General features: G+C 39.1%; 1 pseudogene; it reads right to left on the reverse strand.

The window, feature by feature from the left end:
• The window catches only part of LOC140636685 (ubiquitin-conjugating enzyme E2 variant 1 pseudogene), a 39,420-nt pseudogene that overhangs the window by 12,333 nt on the left and 5,585 nt on the right, over window positions 1–21,502 (reverse strand).

Genomic DNA, 21,502 nt, shown 5'->3' on the forward strand with positions numbered 1-21,502 from the left:
ATCTAAAGAGTCCAGGACTAGGACTCTGGAGTTGGTATTAATACTAAGGACTTGAGGAATGACTTTGGAATGTGGGCACTGTTTTTAATAAAACTGATCAAAGAAATTATTTGATAGAGCCACTTGTACAGTTAAATGAGTATATACTATGTACTAAACACATATGTTTACTTCATTTCTCACTGCGATCCTATGAGGTAAATACTAATATCTCTAGTTTAGACTTGAAGAAATTGAGGCACTGAAGAGGTTCAGCAGCTTCTCCAAGTTCACACGACTAGTAAGTGATAGAGCCTGTTTTGATAACTAGCAGTCTGATTGCAGAGCCCGTGCCTTTGGCTGCTGGATTATACTGCAGAAGACAAATAGTAGGGGATCCCTGGGTGGCTCAGCAGTTTGGCACCTGCCTTTGGCCCAGGGCGAAATCCTGGAGTCGCGGGATCGAGTCCCACATCAGACTTCTGGCATGGAGGCTGCTTCTCCCTCTACCTGTGTCTCTGCCTCTCTCTCTCTCTCTATCATAAATAAATAAATAAATCTTTAAAAAAAAGACAAATAGTACAAAGTCAATTGAGCTGAACAAACATTTATTGATTGAGCAATTACTATGTCTGAAGCAGTGCCCTGCAGATACTTAATAGGACATAATTCGCTCTCAGAGTTCTTGGTCTTGCTAGGCAAAACCAATAGGTATGCAAATAAATGAATTACAACATTGTATGATTGAAGAGTGGGAAAAAAAGAAGTTCACATTTCAGAAGTATTAGAGTAGAAGAAATGATTTGGTTCTAGGGACAGTCTTCCAGAGAAGTTAACCTGTGACCTTGGTTTTGAGGAAAGAGCTGGCATTCACCACGCAGCTAAAATAAATAAGGACATTCTAAGCAAAAAGCATGACATGTAAAAACAGTATGGTTAGTCTAAGGAACAATTATATACTGTAGTCAGATACTGCTGGAGATAAAGTGAGAGGGAAGAGACGGGAAAGGCAGCTGGACATATTAGTGCTATGTTTCCCTGGGTGTCTTTCACATTTCACCTGTACCCAATTTTCATCATAACTTCTTTAGACTTTTTTTTTTTTTCTAATCATCTCATTTGGGCAGATGATATGCTTTACCCTATCTGGAGCTGATCTCCTTCTTTAATTGACTGGATTCAATGAATCTCCTTATTGCCTGACTGGATTCTGTATCCTTTTTATATTTTCTTTGCATGGCATCAATTCTATAGCTACTTAACTGACAGGCTAGGAGAGACACATATGAACAAGTAATTACTATTCAGTGAAATAGAGCAGTCTTCGAGATATGTACCTGGCACTGTGATAGCAAGAATCAAGATGTGTTCTATTCCATTTGAGTAGGAGGCAACAAAACTGAGTTTTGAAGGATAAGCAGATATTCCAAGCAGAGAAAATAGCATGTACTGTACAGACGCATAAAGTACAGCCTGTATGAGAAACATGAACTACCTTAACCAGAGGGAAATGATGAAAAGTGAGCCTGACCAGATAAGCAAATACCCAAAAATGAGTTACAGTTTCTATACCAAGGAGTTTGGGTTTTTCTGGTAAGTAATTGGGAGTCACTGATGAAGAAGCACAGTAATACAATTAGAGTTTCATTTTAGCAATTGCCTCTGGCAGCATCACAGAGCATGAATTCAAAGCAGAGAGATCAGTCAAAGGACTACTGCAAAAGATAAATTGAAGGGCAATTTGACAACATCTGTCAGCATTAAAAATCTGCCTATAATTTGACTCAGAAATTCCACTTGGAGGAATTTATCCTATAGGTACAGTTGCACATATATACACAAGGTTATTCATTGCACCTAAATGTTCAATAGTCATCCAGAAAGTGAAATAATTTCTTTTTTTAAGATTTATTCATGAGAGACACAGAGAGAGAGGCAGAGACACAGGCAGAGGGAGAAGCAGGCTCCCTGTGGGGAGCCCAATGTGGGACTAGATCCCAGAACCCCAGGATCACAACCTGAGCCAAAGGCAGATGCTCAACCATTAAGCCACACAAGCATCCCCAGAAAATGAGATAATTTAAAGCTATAAAAAATATTATGCACTGATATAAAATGATCTCCAAAAGTTATTATTAAACTACAAAGACAAAAATCGCAGAACAACACAGTGTGTGTGCCATCATTTAAGTAAAAAAGACAAACAAAAGTAGTTTATGATTTTAATATACATTCACTACATGAAAAAAATGCATATGCATAAAATATCTCTGGGAAGAAACCCTAGAAACTGATAACATTAATTGATTCTGGAGAGGTGAACTAGGTGGATGAGAAGTAAGAGTAGAGGGCCATTTGGTTGGCTCAGTTGGTTAAGCGTCTGCCTTCAGTTCAGGTCATAATCACAGAGTCTTGGGATGAGCCCTGCATTGGGCTCCCTGATCAGCAGGCAGTCTGCTTCTCCCTCTCCCTCTGTCCCTCCCCGCTGTTTGTGCTCTCTCTCAATCTCAAATAAATAAATAATCTTTTTTCAAAAAAGAAAGAAATAGTAGTGGGAACAGACATTTCTCTGAACTTTTGAATCTCGAACCATTTGAGTGTATTGCCAATTCCTAAATAAATAAATTCAAAGTTAATTTAAAGGGGTGGTGATCTTAGGATCCTAGGATCAAGCCCCACATCGGGTTCCACAGAGAGTTTATTTCAGGATTCTCTCTCTCCCTCTACCCCTCCTCCTGCTTTCTCTCTCTCTAAAATAAATAAATAAATCTTTTAAAAAATTTTCATGACTCTTTAAAAATGACATGTAAGGGGTGCCTCAGTGGCTCTGTTGGTTTAAGCGTCTGCCTACAGCTCAGGTTATGATCCCAGGGTCCCGGGATTGAGCTCCAAGCCAAGTTCCCTGCTCAGTGGAAAGCCTGCTTCTCCATCTCCTCTGCCTGTTTTCCCTCTCCCTCTGCCTGCTGCTCACCCTGCTTTGCTTTTTTCTTTTTAAATGGCATGTAAGAGAGAAGAGTTTATAATAACCCCAGATTTCTGAACTGGGAAATTGAGTGACTATACTGGTGCCACTTATCCAGATAATGAAGGCAGAGGGAATAACAACTTTAAGAAAATGAGTACAACTGTGGATAGGTTATGCCTGAAGTGTTGCAGAACCACATATCTAATTGCATACTAGGTGACTTATATAATCAACTGTGCTAACCACTGAGAGCATACACATGGTGTGAAAGTAGACCTATCCAAGAGGTATTGGCTATATTGCCTAAAGCTCAAACAAGGAGTCTAGATGAGAGATACGGTTACACATCTTTGAGTCATTAAAACATAGATAATTGATATGGATGAATTGTGTCCCCCTAAAACTTATATGTTGAAGTCCTAAACCCTAATACTTCAGAAGGTGGGGGCAGCCCGGGTGGCTCAGCAGTTTGGCACCTGCCTTCGGCCGGGCGCGTGATCCTGGAGACCTAGGATCAAGTCCCACGTCGGGCTCCCTGCATGGAGCCTGCTTCTCCCTCTGCCTATGTCTCTGCCTCTCTCTCTGTGTCTCTCAGGAATAAATAAATAAAATCTTTTAAAAAAATACTTCAGAAGGTGACTGCTTTTGGACATAAGGTTTTCAAAGAGTTATTAAGGTCATAAGAGTGAGCCATAATCCAATATGACTACACTACCAGTAATAGAGGGAAATAAAGAGAAGCAAAATGCTGCTGATTGACCTGAGAAGCCCAAGAAAGCCAACAGATGTTCACTGAATAGTTCAAGGGTCAATTTAAAAATAGCAGCCAAGCGCAGCACAGGTGGCTCAGCAGTTTAGTGCCACCTTCAGCCCAGGGCATGATCCTGGAGATCCGGGATCGAGTCCCACGTCGGGCTCCCTGCAGGGAGCCTGCTTCTCCCTCTGCCTGTGTCTCTGCTTCTCTCTCTCTCTCTCTCTCTCTCTCTGTGAGTAAATAAATAAAATCTTGGGAAAAAAATAGCAGCTGAAACTAGGAAGGGTTTTACACACTCTTACATCAGGGGTCCGTATTAAGTTCTGAAGGAAAAGGAGCAGTCTTCACCATTATCTCTCAAAACTAACCAGCTAAAGAATCTCTCAAGTATAGCCCTACACTGACGAAATCATCTGAGATAAGAACCAAATTGAACAGCATAGTGATAGTAGAGACAAAGGAAAGAAGAGATTCAGGTAAAAATTGGGGAGGGAAATAGAAAACAGAGAGCTCAAAAAATAAGCCATTATGTTTTCTAACACTTCATAAGCATAACAGAGAAGGGAACACTAGAACAAAGAAGTTAGAAAACCCATCCTGGGGCAGCCCCAGTGGCACAGCGGTTTAGTGCCACCTGCAGCCTGGGGTGTGATCCTGGAGACCTGGGATAGAGTCCCAAGTCGGGCTCCTGGCATGGAGCCTGCTTCTCCCTCTGCCTGTTTGTGTGTCTCTACCTCTCTCTCTGTGTGTGTGTGTCTCTATGAATAAATAAATAAAAATCTTAAAAAGAAAAATCTTTAAAAAAAAGAATACTTAGTGTTAAAAAAAAAAAAAAAAGGAAACCCATCCTGCAACAGCCTACTTTGAAAAGCCAGGCAGATTAATTTTTCATAAAAATAAAAAACAGAAAATAATCATAGTCAAGTTTCATACATACAAAGATACTATAAGCAAAAAGGAGGATAAGATGTAGAATACTGGGATCCCTGGGTGGCGCAGCAGTTTAGCTCCTGCCTTTGGCCCAGGGCACGATCCTGGAGACCCGGGATCGAATCCCATGACGGGCTCCTGGTGCATGGAGCCTGCTTCTCCCTCTGCCTATGTCTCTGCCTCTCTCTCTCTCACTGTGTGCCTATCATAAATAAATAAATAAAATTTAAAAAAAAAAAAAAGATGTAGAATACTATGCCCATAAAAAGCACACAAAACAGATGAAACTATTTTCTACTCTTTCAAAATGAGTTAAAATATACTAAAGTATGAAAGACCAGCACAGAGTTAGAAAGACTCAGAAATGAGGTAATAAAACTCAGAAAAGAATTAAAATAAAAGAAGATATTTCAGAAATGAATATTAAACTGGAATATAAAAGTGAATTAAAAAACACAGTGACTTAAGAGGGGCACCTAGGTGGCTGAATCAGTTAAGCATGAGATTCTTGATTTGGCTGAAGTCATGATCCCAAGGTTGTGAGATCAAGCCTCCTGTAGGGCTCTACACTGGGCAAAGAGCCTGATTAAGACTTTTTCTCCTTCTTCCCCTTCCCCTCTAAAAAAAGTAATGACTGAAAAAATGAGTAGAAAAAAAATGAGTAGAAAGGATAGCATTTTTTATAAAAGAAACTGGGACACTGGGTGGTACAACCAATTAAGTGTCAGACTCTTGGTTTTGGCTGAGGTTTTGATCTCAGGGTCATGAGATTAAGCCCACTGTGGGGATCCATGCTCAGTGTGGAGTCTGCTTGGGACTCTATCTCCCTCTCTCTCTGCCCCTACCCCATGCTCTCATGATCTCTCTCTCTAAAATTAATTAATTAATTAATTAATTAATTAAAAGAAATACGATTCAGTAGCAAGTAACAAATACAGAAGCAAAGACTCCCGTAACATATCTATTATAGGAATCACCAAAGAACAAAACCAAAGCAACAGAACAAAACAAATACTAAAATATATAATTCAAAAAAAATTTCCTGAAATAATAAAAAGGAAAAAAAATTGAAATACATAATGTGAAGGCATAATAACTGAGAAAAATTGATCCAGAATGCCCAATATCAAGAAATACTGAACGGGTGGTCTTTAAAATAATGACATAGAAGGCTCCTGAACTCTCGTCCTGCCATGGACACACCAAATGTACAGCTATCCATGAGAAATTCCCCCTGAAAGAAACCCAGAAACTAACTGAGGGCCTCTTACACATGGGGTGAAAGAAAATATCCATATCAAAATGGGTAGAAAAGGCTGAGTCACACTCTCACCATAAAACCCATTCAAGCAAGGCACTATACCATCAACTCCCCATTTCCCCCTGAGGAGCAAAGAGTTTAGACCTTACATCTAGCACCACAGTATTTAACACTCCCTCCAAAGGACAGGCCCAAAAACACCTACCCCTTAAAGTCAATAGGGCTTGCATACAGGAGACCCGTAAGACTGTGGCAAACAAAAAAAAAGCAATTCTTAATGGGCACACAATACTCACCATAACTCAGTAAGAGGGAAAAGGCAAAATCACCCATCTCCTAGTCTTTCGCTGAATGGGGTTTATTTACACACTTTAAAAGATGATGTCTAAGAATCAGACTTCTAATTTAGCATACATCTAGCGGCTGACTGAAATCCTCCCTGGGCCCCAAGGAAGCTGGTAGACATTTCCCCTGCTCTCTCCCACTAGTCTACTCCAAGTGGCCAGTATTTCCTTGGATAATGCTTGATACACATCTGGCACCCCAGCTTTTGCAGCTGCCATCTGAGAGACAAGCCACTAGACTGCCTGGCTCTTTAGGCAACAGGGCTTCTATTCAGCTTTCCCATAAAACTTTAGCGAACAAGAAAGTTCTTAACAGGCTCAGGAACACCTTGCATAGCTATACATCCAGGTTGTTTTTTGTTTTTTTTTTCATATGACAGTTTATTCAAGACTAGTAGGTTTTTGTTTTTTGTATCTTTTTTTTTACTTTTTTTTTTTTTTAATGGCTAGTGGAAAAGATTTCTGCTTGTGATCAGCTCTTAACTTCAATTTTTACATCGAAGCGTCCCTGAAAACAGTCTTTCTCACTGTAACCCATGTTCTCCCCATAAGCCTTACACTCAATGAAAATTTCAGTCCATGGTGAGGTTGGTGAACTGCACAGCGAGCAGGGGCTGCAGGTACTTGGGCTAGAACAACTTGCCATAGTAGGGGTAATATTGCAGGGGAAAGCCCGGGTAGCCACCCAGGCCAAAATACTCCACGTTTCCAACTCTAGTGCAAAGGGAGCAGGAAAAATGCCAATCCTAAGTTTCACCCTGGAAGGGGCCCATCTACATATATTCCCAGCTCTTGCCTGAGATTCCAGCTTCTCACTAACCTGCATCTAGATGCTGATGTATTCCTCTCCTTTGGGACACTGACAGTTCTTGACACACCCTCAACTACTGGGAGCCACCAAAATCAAAGAAGGCAGCTTGGACAATCAAAGCTTTGAAAGACAACTAGGAGCATGGGCTGTGCTGAATAACGTTCATCTCCTACATGAGACCACTTTGTTAAGACTGTGAGTGGTGGCTATTCTATATTATAAACAGAAACCATACAGAGAATTAGGGAAAGTGAAGAAACAGAGGAATATGTTCCAAACAAAAGAATAAGATATAACTCCAGTAACAGATCTTACTGAAACAGAGATAACTGCTTTACTTGATAGAGAGTTCAAAATAATGTTCATAAACATACTCACCAAGGTCAAGAGAACAATGCATGTAAAAAAGTGAAAATTTCAACAAAAAAATAGGAAATATTAAAAAGTACCAAACACCCACAGCTAATATCATCCTCAATGGGGAAAAGCTGAGAGCTTTTCCACTATGATCAGGAATAAGACAGAGATGTCCACTATCACCTTTGTTTTGTTATTTAACATGGTACTGGAAGTCCTACCCTCAGCAACCAGACAACAAAAAGAAATAAAAGGCATCCAAATCAGCAAGGAAGAAGTCAAACTTCCACTATTTGCAAATGACATGATACTCTGTGTAGAAAACCCAAAAGACTCCACCAAAAAGTTGCTAGAACTGATACACTAATTCAGTAAAGTCACAGCATACAAAATCAACATACAGAAATCTGCTTCATTCCCATACACCAATATACACTGAAAACTATAATATATTAATGAAAGAAACTGACAAAAACATAAATAGATACTCTAAGCTCATGAATTGGAAGAATTAATATTGTTAAAATGTCCACGCTATGCAAATTCAATGCAATGCCTATCAAAATTCTAATGGCATTATTCATAGAAATAGAAAAAACAATCCTGATACAAGTCCCTGCTCCGCTGTGTCGGGTATACTTGGACCCAAGCTTGAGCTTGCAAATAAACCCTCGTGTGCTTGAAAAAAAAGAAAAAAAAGAAAAAAAAAGAGAAGAAAGAAAAAAAAAGAAAAGAAAAGAAAAGAAAAGAAGAAAAGAAAAGAAAAAAGAAAAGAAAAGAAAAGAAAAGAAAAGGAAAAAACAATCCTAAAATTTGTATGGAACCAAAAGACCCAGAATAGCCAAAGAAATCTTGAAAAATAGGAACAAAGATGGAGCCATCATACTTCCTGATTTCAAACTATATTACAAAACTAAAACAATCAAAACAGTATAGTATTGGCATAAAAACAGACACAGACAAACAGAATAGAGAATCCAAAAATAAACCACACATATACGGTCCATTAATTTAAAACAAAGGATACATGAATATACAATGGTAAAGATAGTCCCTTTGTTAATGATGCTGAGAAAACTGGATAGACACATGCAAAAGAATGAAACTGAACCATTATGTCAAACCATGCACAGATCAGCTCAAATTGGATTAAAAACAGTAAAACTCATAGAAGAAAAACATACTGGGTAAGCTTCTTGACATTGACTTTTTGGATTTGACACCAAAAGCAAAGGCAACAAAAGCAAAAATAGAGTGAAACTACATCAAACTAAAAAGCTTCTGTACAACAGGACCCCACCAACAAACTGAAAAGGCAGCTTTTCTCTCAAATAAATAAATAAAATCCTTAAAAAATAAAATAAAAAATAAAAATTACTGGTTTTAAAGAAAAAGAGAGGGGAGTCTGGGTGGCTCAGTCACTAGGCATCTGCCTTCAGCTCATATCATGCCCTCAGGGTCCTGGGATGTAGCCCCGACTAGAAGCTTGCTCAGTGGAAAGTCTGCTTTTCCCTCTCCTTCTGGCCCACCCCCTTTTCATCCCTGCCCAAGCTCTCTCTCTCTCAAATAAATAAATAATATCTTTTAAAAAAAAAAAGAAAGAAAAAATTCTTTTGGGCATAGACATAAGGCAAAGTCACTTAAATGGGAAAGAAAAAAAATGGGAAACTCAAATTCTTTCAACAGAATAAAATGGCATAATTTACATAAGGTACTCAAGAAAAGAATGTCTCAATGATTATATATTTGAAAGTCAACCAAACTGACTTTCAAAATTAATCGCCACAGAAAACTGTTATCAATATACAAGAGTTCATACTGTTCACATGGACCCTTCCTATCAAATCTACTAGGGAATGAGCTCCAGATAGCATAATGACTAAAGAAACATTGACATAAGAACTACTGGTGAATATTAAATATTTATTTAGTTGTAGAACTAAGATTAGATAAGGATAATGAGAGAATATAGTATACAATGGTTATATGAGTTTACATTGTAGATACAGTACAGCTGTACTATGTATCTTTTTCTTAAGGTGAGGAAATGAGGAAAGCATACACAAAAATAATTTGTTTTCAGAAATCATATGAGTGATGGTAGTATTGGTATTGTTTTCCTGAGACTATCATGTATACAAAGTGTAACAAAATAAATAATTAAGTTTTATAATAACATGCCAATATCTTGAAAACTGGGATTATTCTTGATGTGGAAAAGAGATTTAGAAATCATAATGTTATAATTTCTAAAGCATTGATGGATTTAGGCATTGAGTTTCAATGTCATCTAGCATCAAGAAAGAAAGACAATCAGACATTACCTACTTATTAAATCTATGTAAGACTGAGTAATGTCTTAAAATATACTATGAGAGGGATCCCTGGGTGGCTCAGCGGTTTAGCACCTGCCTTTGGCCCAGAGCACGATCCTGAAGTCCTGGGATCGAGTCCCACATCGGGCTCCCAGCATGGAGCCTGCTTCTCCCTCTGCCTGTGTCTCTGCCTCTCTCTATATATATGTCTATCATGAATAAATAAATAAAATCTTAAAATAAAACAAAATAAAATAAAATATACTATGAGAATATAATCCACAAAATCAAGACTGTAAGAAACAGTATAGGTCAAATGACTCAATTTCCTCAACAAATAAAACATGAGGGGAAAAACAAAAAGAAATGCAGGAGAACTCACAGATTAAGAGAGACTTAAAAGAAAGAACTAAACAATGATGTTTAGGGATGCATACACAGCTGATAAAATTATAATGAGGGCAAGGAATTGATTACTACAAAATTCATGATAGTTATTACTTTTAGGCGGGTAGAAAGGAGTTTGTTATTAAAATAAGACATATTTAGGGCTTGTTGGTTAGCTGGCAAAATTCTGTATTTTAACCTAGGTGGGACTTAGAAGGATGTTCAACTTTTAACAATTCATTAATGTATGCCTTGGTACTATACAGTTTCCAGCCTCTATTATAGTAGGTGTAAAAAAGATTAAAAATAAACAAAAGTAAATTTTTAAATGTAAATCATATGTTGCTGCTGAACCCTCCAATAGCTTTCCATCACATTCACAACAAAATAAAAATTCTTTCCTTACAATCTCAACTCCTTCCATTCTCCACCTTTAAAAAGCATCCTAGTCAGTGGACCTGGCTGGCTCAGTTGGTTAAGTATGGCCGTTGGCTCAAGTCATGATCCCAAGGTCCTGAGAGTGAGCCCTGCAAGCCCTGCAAGCCTGTGAAGAGCTGCATGCCCAGCAGGGAGCCTGCTTCTTCCTCTCCTACTGCCCCTCCCCATCCTTCACCCCCCCATGCCCTGCTCATGCTCTCTCTTGCTTTCTCTCAAATAAATAAATAAAATCCTTAAAAAAAAAAAAAAAAAGGCATTCTAGTCACTTTGGCTTTCTGTTTCTTGGTTATGTCCATTGCATTTTACATGAATTCTTCTCTGTCTTGGGACTTCACACTAACCGTTTCCTCTATTGAGATCAATTTTCCCCTTCTGCTCTGTAGAATCCATTCTCTATTAAATTGAATCATACTGTTTATATTCTTTCTAGTACTTATCATCTGAAATTACCCTGCTAACTATTTACTTTTTCTGACTGTATCTTCCATTAGAACAAAAGCTCTTTGAGAGGAAGGACTTGTCTGACCTGGTCACTGCTGCAACCCTTGTTCCTAGAACAGTGGCTGGCACATAGAAGATACTCAATGAATTAAATCACTCAGAAAGAATGAATAGTATGAGAAGAGAACCAAGGACAAAACCATGGGGAATGCCTACATTTAAGAGACAGATAAAGGAAGAGAAAATAATGAAGAAATCTTTTGAACCAAGGAAAACAGGTATTCCAGGAACCAGACAGTAAAGAGTCCTGGTCAATTTGGTTCTTGAATCCTTACATCATTTACTGCTTGTAGCTTAGAACTTGCTCCTTGGACCTGATGCTTGATATTCTCCAGCTGGTAAAGATTTCTGTTCTCCCACCTATTCCAATTACCTCTTGAAGTGAGAAGCTTCCAACTATTCCAGGAAAAGCTCATCGAACCCATTCCTCTGAGACTTCACCCTTGGGACAGCCCTTTGCAGCTGGAATTCCTGCTAGATTCACCTCAGGAATGTGGACTGAATAGAATCAAATTGATTGTATGGTAAAGGACACAGAAGCAATTTCTCAAATGTCTCCATAATCATAATCATTATCAAGGAAACAAATCACCAAGGGTAAAGCTCAAAGATAAGAGTTGGAGAAAGAATTGCAAACACAGATGAGTTCAAAGAAATTGGAAGTGACAATTTAACAAAAAAAAATTTGCTGAAGAATTAGAAATACTAAGTATCAAACACAAACTGAAATGAGGAATAGATAAGATCTGAAACATCACGTCCAAAAACTGCCATAGTTGTCAAATTTCATACTTAACAAACACCTGTATTTCAATAGGGAAGAATCAGGATTCTAAGGAAGAAATCATGGAAAATAATGACAAAGGGACTTGTGCAAAACCAATAACAGAAATGATGAGGAAACATAATATTCTGTAGACACATGACAGGATAATCCATTGATATATTAATTTGCTCTCTCAGCTGAGAGTATTTTTCCCTCCTCTATTCTAGTCAAGTAGCCATAAAAACTTTGGAATTTGCTTCTAGGATACAATCTTAAGTCTAACTTCTCTAAAAATCTAAGTCTTCCCTGACAGGGAGATGTGGAGGCTAATGCTTTAAGTGAATGAGGCAATATTAGGCAAACCAGAAGACTGGAGGAGATTCTCTAAGACAAGGGAAGGGACACAGTACGGAAGTGAGATTAAATATGGAAGAGAGTCGGCCCATATGGCGGAAGGATTGCATGGGAATTCCAACAAGATTCCTACAGAAGAAAATAAACACCAAGCACCACAAACTTGAGGGCAACAATAAAGTTCTTTTCAAGAAAATCTATGGACATTGTGAGAAGCACCTGACTCATCTCAAAGAAATAGTTGAAACTACAGACCACTTTCAGAAAAACCACATCAAGTAGCAAAGAAATTCCAGTGACACTGCCAACCACCTTGAATTAACTAGTCCCTCCCCAGTGTGATGATCAGACTAGTTTATATTTGTATAAACTAACAGAATGGAGAAGGGGATCCCAGAGGTGAATGCGATGCTGTAGCTGGCAGTTTAAAGCAAATTTTAGTCTTAGAGAAATTAAGGAATGTGACATTCCTTGCATGTCAGTATTTTGGACTAAAATTCATAACTATCACAGACATTTAAATAAAAGAAGATAGAGGAGTTCCTTATGAATACAACACAAGAGATTGCAGAGCTTTGGGGTGCCTGGGTGGTTCAGTTGGTTAGGCACCAACTCTTGATTTTGGCTCGGATCTAAGAATAGATAACTATATAAATTTCTATATGTATACAGAAAGAGAAAGAAAGTGAGAGAGAGACCTACAGAGTAGGCCAGTAGACTGGAGACCCAGAGGAGTTGTAGTTCTAGCCCAAAGGTAGAACATTTTTTGTTCTGAAGACAATAGTTTTGTTTTGTTTTGTTTTGTTTTAATTTTAATTTATTTATGATAGTCACAGAGAGAGAGAGAGAGGCAGAGACACAGGCAGAGGGAGAAGCAGGCTCCATGCACCGGGAGCCCGACATGGGACTCGATCCCGGGTCTCCAGGATCACGCCCTGGGCCAAAAGCAAGCGCCAAACCACTGCGCCACCCCAGGATCCCCTGGAGACAATAGTTTTTGTTCTATTAAGGCCTTCAACTAATTAGATGAGACTTACACATTATTGAGGGTAGTCTACTCAAAGTCCACTGATTTAAATGTTAATCTCATGCAAAAAAAAAAAAAAAACATATTCATAGAAACATTCAGAAGAATGTTTCATGAAATATCTGGGTACCATGGCCCAGCCAAGTTAACACATAAAACTAACCATATAGCATATATCCCCTGAATGCCAGGGCAATTCCATTTATGTATGTAAGATACCTTCAGCTGTAAATACCTGAGAATGCACTTTAGAGATCACTTGATATGTAAAACAGAGGAAAAGATGTTAGGTTATTGCATATATTTCAAAACAATAGGTACATCTATACTGAAGGTTCTACAGCAAAAATTTAAAGGATGAAAAATGAAAAACTGTCAAATAGTGAGAAAGTCTGAAAGCTGATTTTAAAAGGATGTATCTTATAAAGAGTTTGTGTGGGGATGCCTGGGTGGCTCAGCAGTTAAGCATCTGCCTTCGGCTCAGGGTGTGATCCTGGAGTCCTGGGATTGAGTCTCACACCAGGCTCGCTGCATGGAGCCTGCTTCTCCCTCTGCCTGTGTCTCTGCCTCTCTCTCTCTCTCTCTCTCTCTCTCTCTCTCTCTTTCTCTGTGTGTGTGTGTGTCTCATGAATAAATAAAAAATTTATTAAAAAAAAAACAGTTTGTGTGAAGTTATTCTATTTTTCCTAAAACTAGGGACAAGGGGCTAGAAAGTAGTCAAGAGATCATAGACTGACACAAAAGAGATCATTCACTCCCACCTCACTGTGGGGTTTTTTTGTATGTGTTTTTGTTTTCGTTTTCGTTTTTGTTTTTGTTACGTAAGCTCCATGTGCAGCATGGAGCTCAAACTCACAAACTCAAGACTCCAAATTCATGACCCGAGCTGAGATCAAGAGCTGGATACTCAACTGACTGAGCCACCCAGGCACTCTTCCCACCTCACCCTTTTACCATAAACTAACTTGACCATCTCTTCTACTTCCCAGAATCTAGAATCTCAGTGACCATCTCTTCTACTTCTCAGCATCCAGAATCTTTTTATTTTTTTAAGATTTTATTTATTTGTTCATGAGAGACACACAGAGAGAGAGAGAGAGGCAGAGACACTGGCAGAGGGAGAAGCAGGCTCCATGCAGGGAGCCCTACGTGAGACCGGATCCCAGGTCTCTAGGATCATGCCTGGACTCAAGGCAGCGCTAAACCGCTGAGCCACCCAGGCTGCCCATCAGCATCTAGAATCTAAGAGTCAGAGGGAATGAAACTAACCCACTGTACTTCACTAAGGTGGCACCTGAGTGATATTTAACGAGGGTCTAGAAACAATCTTTGCTGGATATAATGAGCCAAGTAGCCTCAACTAAGTCCCCAATAACCTCAGGCCTTGAAACATGGCAAAAGTTTGACATATTAAAAAATACAGTGTGACCTTCATTACATTATCCCACATCTTTGTTCTAATGAATAAAAATTGGTAGAATGCCTCTTAATGTGTGAAATACTCTAAGAAACATCTCCATCAGATTTGTCTCCACATGGCTTCCTTGAACTGCCAAAAAGTTATAGTTTATATTATTGTTCTTTAGTTTTTTGATACAGATTTTAGATTTGCTCAAGCAGGTCCCCTAATACTCAGAATGATATGAATGCGTTTGGCTTTATCTTCAAAGCATGAGTTATATATATATATGTGTGTGTGTGTATATATATATATATAGTCTATTCATAATGTATATCATGGTTAGTGAATCCCTGAATTCAAACTCTTTCCAAATAAGTTGATTTCCAATGTGTCTTTCTTAAAAGGTTATCTTTCATTTTCTATTCTTATATATAAATATCTCTCAGAAATAAAATCTGAGTTTCTTTCCATTTCAATACCCTCATTGTAAAATCATTTTACAAAGCTGACAAGCTCTAATTACCTACACAATATGAGTTAGGAAAATTCTTTCTATGACAGACCATTAAATAATACTTCTGAGATAAAGGTTCCTGATCCATGGCCTTGCCCTGCAACAATACATGCATTTCAGGCTCCTCCATATACCTGAGGCAGACCGTTGAGAACATCACAGGAAAGTAGTGTGAGGAGAGCAAAGTAAACATATACATCTAGATAGCCATACACTAGCCAATTCCCAACTCCACTTGAATTCCCACCCCCTCAAAACTGCTCAACCATTCATGATATTTGATACTTAATAGCTGAAGTACTTAGAAAATATAGTGAACCATTATATTGGTTGTATGATAAAAGATAAGTGGCAAAATTTTGTAGTGTGCTGGGGAAATTGTCTTAACAACAACAACAACAACAACATACAACATACAATAGCCAAGATTTCATCCTTTCGAAATATCTTTAAGAAATCTGTACTAACTGGGACACCTGAGTTGCTCAGCGGTTGAGCATCTGCCTTCGGTCCAGGGTGTGATCCTGGAGTCTTCAGGATTCAGGAGTCCCACATCGGGCTCCCTGCATGGAGCCTGCTTCTCTCTCTGCCTGTGTCTCTGTCTCTCTCTTTGTGTCTCTCATGAATAAAAAAATCTTTTTAAAAGGGGGGCAGGGGGCTTTGTAATACAAAGAACAAGGCCCTAAAAATATCCTTAAAATAAAAAAAGAAATTTGTACTAGCTGTTTGCCATTTAGCTGTTTGTCATTTAGAGAATTATTAAATTTTCTAAAACCAGAGTTTAAAATACATAACACATTATTGTGTATTATAAAGCTAAAGCATGAATGAAAGGGTTAATATAAACATCTGCTTACAAACCTTACTTTGAAAATTTAGGATACTAGGACTTATGTCCCTGAAGTTATAATACAATGATAGCTAACAGCATTTGTACACAATTTACTGACAAGGTATATAATTCAGTTATTATAAGATTTCCCAATCAGTTTCTAGGCAATCATTTGCTTGCAGCTATTCTTAACTATGCTTAGGAATTACCTGAACATCTCACTTAATATTGACTACAATTTATTTGTAAGGAGCTACAGTACAATGAGCAGTTGTACTATGCTTCTCATAGATGCACTGAAAGCTTTAATTTAGACAATGTTACATAATCTTGAAGAATTGGGTAAAAAGGGCAGCTCAGGTGGCTCAGCGGTTTAGCACCACCTTCAGCCAGGGGTATGATTTTGGAGACCCGGGATCGAGTCCCACATCAGGCTCCCTGCATGGAGCCTGCTTCTCCCTCTGCCTGTGTCTCTGCCTCTCTCTCTCTCTCTCTCTCTCTCTCCCTGCCTCTCATGAATAAATAAATAAAATCTTAAAAAAATAATAATTGGGTAAAAAGAGAGAGAGAACTAATCACTAGGTAAAGCTGATATACAGAAACCAAAATATTAATTCACTTTTGCAAAATTGACAAGACTAGAATATCCTTTATTATATACATTAGTGCATGGGTACTTTTAAGTGTACTTAATCCTTGTTTGTTAAAATAGTATTTTGGGACTCCTGGGTGGCTTGGCGGTTGAGCATTTGCCTTTGGCTCAGGACGTGATCCCGGGTCTGGGGATCGAGTCCTGCGTCAGGCTCCTGCATAGGCAGGAGCCTGCTTCCCCTCTGCCTGTGTCTCTGCCTCTCTCTGTGTGTCTCTCATGAATAAATAAATAAAATATTTTTTAAAAATTAAAATAAAATAAAATAAAATAAAATAGTATTTTATGTGTAAATTTTATTCAGGGTCCCAACAGAAAACATATGGGTAATTTGAGAGAAGTTAATAAATAAGCTTTATAAGATGGGCACGATGAAGGAAAACCAAGAAGATAGAAAGTATACTAGGCTAATTGAGCTTTACTACCCTTGCTTCTAAAGGGGCAAGAGAAGAAAGAGAGGATGAAGTGGGCCACTTTAAAAGAAGCTAGCCCTTTAGTGGAGGCCAACAGCAACTCCCTCTTCCCTCTGATCTGCTGGAGTTGCCTATTGGCCCAAACCAATGGAAAACCAGAGGACAAGGAATTCATTAGTGCATTTAATTCCACTACTAGGTATTTACCTTAAGAAAACATAAACACTAATTCAAACATTTATACACACACACACACACACACACACACACCTCCATTTACTGTAGCATTATTTAAAATAGCCAAGATATGGAAGCAACCCAAGTGTCCATCAATAGATGAATGGATAAAGAAGATATGGCATATATACACACAATGGAATATAAAGAATGAGATCTTGCCATTTGTAACATGGATGGACCTAGAGGATATTAGGCTAAGTGAAATAAGTCAGAGAAAGACAATTACCACACAATTTCACTTATATGTGGCATCTAAAAAAATAAACCAACAAAAACGCAAAAACAGAGCCATAAATACAGAGAAGAGACTGATGGTTGCCAGAGGGAAGGCGGGGTGGGGGTGGGGATTGGGAGATAGGCAAAATGGGTAGAGTAAGGAATACAGGTTTCCAATTATGGAATAAGTAAGTCATCAGGATGAAAAGTACAGCACAGGGAATACAGTCTATGGTGTTGTATGATGACAGATTGTAGTTACACTTGTCATGAGCATAGTATTACACGTAGACTTGTTGATATCCTATGTTGTGTACCTGCAACTAGTGGAACATTACATTTCAATTTTTTTAAAAAGAGAGATGGTTGTAGCACTCCCAGATTTCACATCCTCTATGCTCAATATGCAGTAGGACTTTTTCTCAACAGTTGGATAAAAAAGTCAAATCTGACTTTCACTAGCTCAAACTGGGTTGTTTCTACCTGCAGACCAATCAGTGTAGCCAGGTGGATTGGAGTGGTTAAGCCAATCAGGCCCTACCCTAGAGCTTAGAATGACCAACTGCATCCAAATAGTATGAGCTGAGAGTAAATGAAAGATGGATCCACAAATAATTAAGAGAACTTGGAAAAGGATCACTGGAGATGTCAGGTGGCCAGAAATGATAAATTTGTAGTACAAATCCCAAATGCATATCTCTACCCTTCAGCTTTCTCCCAAATTCTAAGTTTGTTTATTCAATTACATACTTGGTATTTTGTATAAGATGTCTCCAAACATCTCAAACTTTATTTTTTTTTAAGATTTATTTATTCATGACACACACACACACACACACACACACACACACAGGCAGAGACACAGGCAGAAGCAGAAGCAGAAGCAGGCTCCATTCAGGGAGCCCAACATGGGACTCGATCCCGGGACTCCAGGATCACACCTTGGGCCAAAGGCAGGTGCTAAACCGCTGAGCCACCCAGGGATCCCCACATCTCAAACTTGAAATGTCCCAAACTGAACCAGCTACAGAAAAGAGGCCTGGAACTGGAGTGCTCCCTTTGTTCTTTGTTGTAGCTCCCAAATTCTATCCCCACTCTCCTCTTGCCAAAGTCCCATAATCTTTAAAGTAGGCCAATAGATTTTAACACTAGCTTCTTGTCCTTGTTACTGTCTCTTTCAAACCCCTGCATCACATCCCTTCTTCGCTGATGACTCTAGCACCTATTTCACAATCTTTATTACCACCACTACTCATCACTTACAGTGTCCACAGTGATGATTCACCTAATACCTTACATTCTGTTTCTCAACCTCCTTGCATCCAATGATCATTTCATTCTTCCAGCTCAACTACCCACTCCTTTGGTAACACTGTTAAATTTGGTAACACAGTGAATTGTCTGTACCAATAATTATACTACCACTAAAATCTCAAAATCTAGAACCCTATTCTCTAATGCTCCCATTTCCTGTCATTTCTAGTCTTCTCACTGCAGCTCTTCCTTGGACTTCATGAAATCTCCAGTCCACTGACACCATCACTTCCTCACTACAAATCATCCCCTTACCCAGTTTATATTTCCTTGTTTATTGTTCAAACCATTTCCTTCAAAACACTCTTAACTCTTCTAGTCCTTTCTTACCTTGTTATCTTGCCTGGCAAAACTTGAACCCTAATTAATTCCATATATTCCATACCTGCACCCAAGTGTCTGAATATTTCTAGAAAAGGAAAGCTTTAAGCTTTTCTTAAGACTTTAGTCATAATAAATTTATGGCCATAAATGTCATGGGCACAGGACTCTGGCAACCAATCCTACTTCACTTCCTTGGTCTGCCTTTTTTTTTTTTTTACTGTGCATACTGACAATTCCACATATCCTTTCTCCTAAACCTCTTGTACCTCATTATTTCCCATTCTCAGTTGATGACTTTGCCTCATGAGTATTTGAGAAAATTCAAACAAGGAGTCAGGACCTGCATTATCTATACCTATACTTCCTGCCATGGAGCAAGTGACATCTCTTGCTTACTACCAGAAGTAGCAGCCCCAGGATATCAACCACTGCATGATTTGCAAATATCAGGATCACCAAGAAATATGACTCACACACGCACTGGATCTAACACTTTACTCACACAAGCAGAGCAAAATCAGCCTCAATAATGAGCATCTGTTCCCCACGGCCAGTGCATCTTGACCCACAGTTAATGCACAGATGATCTGCACAAACCCTTCCTGTGATGCAGGTGAAGGATCCCCATCTATCCCTGCCAGGAACATGTATAGCAGTGGGGTTGGCCAGGTGCCATAAGATGCACACACTTTAAGCATAACAAAGAAGTACATATCAAATCAGGAATAGGGAAAGATATTCCTAAACAAATCTATATGCCCAGCACAGGGTATGAGGGCCTATCTCCATGTCAGGAAATGTTCCAGACCCAAGGCACACTGCTGTGCAGCCAAACAAGGGTCAAAAGACTGCATGACTGCCTTTCCCAATGGTCCATCCCCCAACCATTGTTCAGCTGCTTAAATAGCAGATACAGTGCAAAAATCTCGTAGGACCACTGTCTGCCCCAAATTTGGAGATAGAGTGGAGTCTAATGGGGCCCCTGAAAAATCCATAGATGCAGTTTTTCTGCACAGCCTACCTGTCATTTTGAGACAGCACTTCATTTTGAGACAAAACCAAACGCAGGGTGATGATCAGGCCTATCCTTGAGGATGGTCCCTAATTAGGAACCCCAAGTGCTTGGATTAAGCCAACTAAGGAATTAAAAAAATAAGTCTGGGAGGGACTGCAGGTATATAGTTCAATAATCATCCCACCCGAGCATAGATGTTCTTTAGTTTTTACCTTACCTGAATTATTGATATATACACAAGAGTTATTGGCAATCATACCAATGCCTCACTGTTCTGCCAACAGATAGTCAAGGCTATTGTTATTCATCCCTACCTTAGCTAGTGAATTCAGTGAATCCTGTTGGTTTTGGATAGCTTGGGGTCTGAGTCATTCTGTACCAGTCAGGACATCACAATGGAAACATGAGATTAGGACCTTAACCTCTAATTTGGAGGGGCTTCTCTCTACCACATAGCATGGGTGTAATTCTTCTATAGGAATCTCATTTATTTCTGTTTTATCTATCCAGTTTTACCAACCAAAGCTATATTGCTCTGTGGATCAACCCTGTTCTCTTTTTTTCCCACCTTTATAATCTCTTGAATTCCCCTTTTGGCCCTATGGACATGGATTCCCCTTGTTTTCTATCTGAAGCCATTGAAATCAGTTTATTGTTTTTATCCTAAGCAAGACTTTTCAGTGGAGCTTTTCCATTGCTTCCCCCACAGTCATTTCAGAGACAACGGTAGTGATAGCCCAGTCTTCCACTGGGAAGGGCCCTGTTGCATGAAGGCCTCTAATTCATCATCCATGTCCCAGAGGCAGGGTCATTTAATCAATTACCTAAGGCTTTTACTGAAATGAGGGCTTTAAGAATGACTTTCCAGGAGTCTTAGTCTTAGGGGACTCCTCATAGTTGGGAATACTATGCTCATACTCCTTGCAATCTACGTCAAGAGTGACACGAGGGGCACCTGGGTGGCTCAGTGGTTGAGAGTCTGCCAATGGCTCAGGTGTGATCCCAGAGTCCTGGGATGGAATCCTGCATCAGGTTGCCTGAAGGGAGCCTTCCTTCTCCCTGTCTCTGCCTTTCTCTGTGTGTCTCATAAATGAATAAATAAAATCTTAAAAAAAAAAAAAAAAAAGAGTGACATGGACTTACCTGTCCTGTCGGTTGCCCTATTCGATATAGGCAAAAAATGCACTGCAGCAAGGGGTCCGTGGTTAGCTTAGACGGCACCACTCAGCCTAAGACATTGGGTCTGCAAGGCCTTCTCATCAAACAGGGGCACCAACCAAGCTGCACAACTCCCCTGGCCTCTGTCCACATCTTTCAGTTTTTGCTTTTCACTCTCCAAAAAGGACCTCATCAACTTCATTTTCAGCAAAACCACTGGTGGCTTGCATTTAGTG

The sequence above is a fragment of the Canis lupus genome, chromosome 7 (assembly GCF_048164855.1).
Source record: "Canis lupus baileyi chromosome 7, mCanLup2.hap1, whole genome shotgun sequence".
Lineage (NCBI taxonomy): Eukaryota > Metazoa > Chordata > Mammalia > Carnivora > Canidae > Canis > Canis lupus.